We start from the raw sequence: 5,701 nt of genomic DNA on the forward strand, positions 1-5,701 counted from the left end.
ATTGAGAAGATGCAAGAAATGTTTAACAAAGACCTAGAAGAATTAAAGAACAAACAAACAGAGATGAACAATACAATACCTGAAATGAAAACTACACTAGAAGGAATCAATAGCAGAATAACTGAGGCAGAAAAACGGATAAGTGACCTGGAAGACAGAATGGTGGAATTCACTGCTGTGGAACAGAATAAAGAAAAAAGAATGAAAAGAAATGAAGACAGCCTAAGAGACCTCTGGGACAACATTACACGCAACAACATTTGCATTATAGGGGTCCCAGAAGGAGAAGAGAGAGAGAAGGGACCAGAGAAAATATTTGAAGAGATTATAGTTGAAAACTTCCCTAACATGGGAAAGGAAATAGCCACCCAAGTCCAGGAAGCGCAGAGAGTCCCATACAGGATAAACCCAAGGAGAAACATGCCGAGACACATAGTAATCAAATTGGCAAAAATTAAAGACAAAGAAAAGTTACTGAAAGCAGCAAGGGAAAAACGACAAATAACAAACAAGGGAACTCCCATAAGGTTAACAGCTGATTTCTCAGCAGAAACTCTACAAGCCAGAAGGGAGTGGCATGATATACTTAAAGTGATGAAAGGGAAGAATCTACAACCAAGATTACTCTACCCCGAAAGGATCTCATTTAGATTTGATGGAGAAATCAAAAGCTTTACAGACAAGCAAAAGCTAAGAGAATTCAGCAACACCAAACCAGCTCTACAACAAATGCTAAAGGAATTTCTCTAAGTGGGAGACACAAGAGAAGAAAAGGACCTACAAAAACAAACCCAAAACAATTAAGAAAATGGTCATAGGAACATACATATTGATAATTACCTTAAACGTGAATGGATTAAATGCTCCAACCAAAAGACACAGGCTTGCTGAACGGATACAAAAACAAGATCCACATATATGCTGTCTACAAGAGACCCACTTCAGACCTAGGGACACATACAGACTGAAAGTGAGGGGATGGAAAAAGATATTCCAAGCAAATGGAAATCAAAAGAAAGCTGGAGTAGCTATACTCATATCAGATAAAATAGACTTTAAAATAAAGAATGTTACAAGAGACAAGGAAGGACACTACATAATGATCAAGGGATCAATCCAAGAAGAAGATATAACAATTATAAATATATATGCACCCAACATAGGAGCACCTCAATACATAAGGCAACTGCTAACAGCTATAAAAGAGGAAATCGACAGTAACACAATAATAGTGGGGGACTTTAACACCTCACTTACACCAATGGACAGATCATCCAAAATGAAAATAAATAAGGAAACAGAAGCTTTAAATGACACAATAGACCAGATAGATTTGATTGATATTTACAGGACATTCCATCCAAAAACAGCAGATTACACTTTCTTCTCAAGTGCGCACGGAACATTCTCCAGGATAGATCACATCTTGGGTCACAAATCAAGCCTCAGTAAATTTAAGAAAATTGAAATCATATCAAGTATCTTTTCTGACCACAACGCTATGAGATTAGAAATGAATTACAGGGAAAAAAATGTGAAAAGCACAAACACATGGAGGCTAAACAATACGTTACTAAATAACCAAGAGATCACTGAAGAAATCAAAGAGGAAATACAAAAATACCTAGAGAAAAATGACAATGAAAACACGACGATCCAAAACCTATGGGATGCAGCAAAAGCAGTTCTAAGAGGGAAGTTTATAGCTATACAAGCTTACCTAAAGAAACAAGAAAAATCTCTAGTAAACAATCTAACCTTACACCTAAAGGAACTAGAGAAAGAAGAACAAACAAAACCCAAAGATAGCAGAAGGAAAGAAATCATAAAGATCAGAGCAGAAATAAATGAAACAGAAACAAAGAAAACAATAGCAAAGATCAATAAAACTAAAAGCTGCTTCTTTGAGAAGATAAACAAAATTGATAAGCCATTAGCCAGACTCATCAAGAAAAAGAGGGAGAGGAGTCACATCAATAAAATTAGAAATGAAGAAGGAGAAGTTACAACAGACACCACAGAAATACAAAGCATCCTAAGAGACTACTATAAGCAACTCTATGCCAATAAAATGGACAACCTGGAAGAAATGGACAAATTCTTAGAAAGGTATAACCTTCCAAGACTGAACCAGGAAGAAACAGAAAATATGAACAGACCAATCACAAGTAATGAAATTGAAACTGTGATTAAAAATCTTCCAACAAACAAAAGTCCAGGACCAGATGGCTTCACAGGTGAATTCTATCAAACATTTAGAGAAGAGCTAACACCCATCCTTCTCAAACTCTTCCAAAAAATTGCAGAGGAAGGAACACTCCCAAACTCATTCTATGAGGCCACCATCACCCTGATACCAAACCCAGACAAAGATACTACAAAAAAAGAAAATTACAGACCAATATCACTGATGAATATAGATGCAAAAATCCTCAACAAAATACTAGCAAACAGAATCCAACAACACATTAAAAGGATCATACACCACGATCAAATGGGATTTATCCCAGGGATACAAGGATTCTTCAATATACGCAAATCAATCAATGTGATACACCATATTAACAAATTGAAGAATAAAAACCATATGATCATCTCAATAGATGCAGAAAAAGCTTTTGACAAAATTCAACACCCATTTATGATAAAAACTCTCCAGAAAGTGGGCATAGAGGGAACCTACCTCAACATAAAAAAGGCCATATACGACAAACCCACAGCAAACATCATTGTCAATGGTGAAAAACTGAAAGCATTTCCTCTAAGATCAGGAACGAGACAAGGATGTCCACTCTCACCACTATTATTCAACATAGTTTTGGAAGTTTTAGCCACAGCAATCAGAGAAGAAAAAGAAAGAAAAGGAATACAAATTGGAAAAGAAGAAGTAAAACTGTCACTGTTTGCAGATGACATGATACTATACATAGAGAATCCTAAAAATGCCACCAGAAAACTACTAGAGCTGATCAATGAATTAGGTAAAGTTGCAGGATACAAAATTAATGCACAGAAATCTCTTGCATTCCTATACACTAACGATGAAAAATCTGAAAGAGAAATTATGGAAACACTCCCATTTACCAATGCAACAAAAAGAATAAAATACCTAGGAATAAACCTACCTAGGGAGACAAAAGACCTGTATGCAGAAAACTATAAGACGCTGATGAAAGAAATTAAAGATGATACCAACAGATGGAGAGATATACCATGTTCTTGGATTGGAAGAATCAATATTGTGAAAATGACTCTACTACCCAAAGTAATCTACAGATTCAATGCAATCCCTATCAAATTACCAATGGCATTTTTTACGGAACTAGAACAAATCATCTTAAAATTTGTATGGAGACACAAAAGACCCCGAATAGCCAGAGCAGTCTTGAGGGAAAAAAACAGAGCTGGAGGAATCAGACTCCCTGACTTCAGACTATACTACAAAGCTACAGTAATCAAGACAATATGGTACTGGCACAAAAACAGAAACATAGATCAATGGAACAAGATAGAAAGCCCAGAGATAAACCCACGCACCTATGGTCAACTAATCTATGACAAAGTAGGCAAAGATATACAATGGAGAAAAGACAGTCTCTTCAATAAGTGGTGCTGGGAAAACTGGACAGCTACATGTAAAAGAATGAAATTAGAATACTCCCTAAAACCATACACAAAAATAAACTCAAAATGGATTTGAGACCTAAATGTAAGACCAGACACTATAAAACTCTTAGAGGAAAACATAGGAAGAACACTGTTTGACATAAATCACAGCAAGATCTTTTTTGATCCACCTCCTAGAGTAATGGAAATAAAAACAAAAATAAACAAATGGGATCTAATGAAACTTAAAAGCTTTTGCACAGCAAAGGAAACCATAAACAAGACGAAAAGACAACCCTCAGAATGGGAGAGAATATTTGCAAACGAATCAACGGACAAAGGATTAATCTCCAAAATATATAAACAGCTCATGCAGCTCAATGTTAAGAAGCAAACAACCCAATCCAAAAATGGGCAGAAGACCTAAATAGACATTTCTCCAAAAAAGACATACAGATGGCCAAGAAGCACATGAAAAGATGCTCAACATCACTAATTAGAGAAATGCAAATCAAAACTACAATGAGGTATCACCTCACACCAGTTAGAATGCGCAACATCAGAAAATCTACAAACAACAAATGCCGGAGAGGGTGTGGAGAAAAGGGAACCCTCTTGCACTGTTGGTGGGAATGTAAATTGATACAGCCACTATGGAGAACAGTATGGCGTTTCCTTAAAAAACTAAAAATAGAATTACCTTATGACCCAGCAATCCCACTACTGGGCATATACCCAGAGAAAACCATAATTCAAAAAGACACATGCAGCCCAATGTTCATTGCAGCACTATTTACAATAGCCAGGTCATGGAAGCAACCTAAATGCCCATCGACAGATGAATGGATAAAGAAGATGTGGTACATATATACAATGGAATATTACTCAGCCATAAAAAGGAACGAAATTGGGTCATTTGTTGAGACGTGGATGGGTCTAGAGACTGTCATACAGAGTGAAGTAAGTCAGAAAGAGAAAAACAAATATCGTATATTAACGCATATATGTGGAACCTAGAAAAATGGTACAGATGAACTGGTTTGCAGGGCAGAAGTTGAGACACAGATGTAGAGAACAAACGTATGGACACCAAGGGGGGAAAACCGTGGTGGGGTGGGGATGGTGGTGTGCTGAATTGGGAGATTGGGATTGACATGTATACAATGATGTGTATAAAATTGATGACTGATTAAAAAATAAATAAATAAAATAAAATAAAATAAAATAAACAACAAGGTCCTACTGTATAGAACAGGGAACTATATTCAATATCCTGTAATAAACCATAATGGAAAATAATCTGAAATTATATATGTGTGTGTGTGTGTGTATATATATATATATCTCTGAATCACTTTGTTGTACACCAGAAACTAACACAACGTTGTAAATCAACTACAGCTCAATTTAAAAAAAAAAAATAAGGAATGGGATTCTAAACAGAGGAATTTGGCAGGAAAGAAGACCCAAGATCCTGTAAAAACTCTATAAAGGGCTGGGCCCAATGGAGTACCACCACAGGGGGTCACCAGACACTAGTTTCTTGGCAAGTTTGTGGCTGCATGTAGAAGAAGAGAGTAGCCCTCAAGAGAAAAGGAAAAGAGGCCTAACTCATAATTCAAGCTTATGTTAACTCGTTTTCCACTTCCCAGGGAGGTAGAGGAAAACCCTGTTGATATTTAGATCTCCCCAAACTGGAAAGAAACTAACCCATGGAGAAGAGCCAAGAGATAAGTGTGGGCTTCAATTTTTGTTTCCAAATGAGAAGGTGCTCAAAAAGCCACTGAACTGTCAAGAAGAATTTTGAAGTTAGAATGTTTAATCATGTTAACACACACAAATCAAATGTACTAAGTTGTCTCCAAACTGGCTGAGAAGACAGGACACTGACACTTACTTAGCCCACATATGTCGGAAATCAAGCAGCAGGTTGCCTTGCCTATAACAAAGACACTGTGGATAATCTGGGAGTTTTTTTGTTTGTTCGTTTGTTTTGTTTTGTTTGTTTTAAAAGCATGCTATGAGCTTCCACTTCCAGGAAAATGGAATACATGTGAATTTCTCACGGTGGCTCTAATGCCATGGTAAGCAAACC

Source organism: Balaenoptera borealis, assembly GCF_965194805.1.
Source record: "Balaenoptera borealis genome assembly, chromosome: 7".
Lineage (NCBI taxonomy): Eukaryota > Metazoa > Chordata > Mammalia > Artiodactyla > Balaenopteridae > Balaenoptera > Balaenoptera borealis.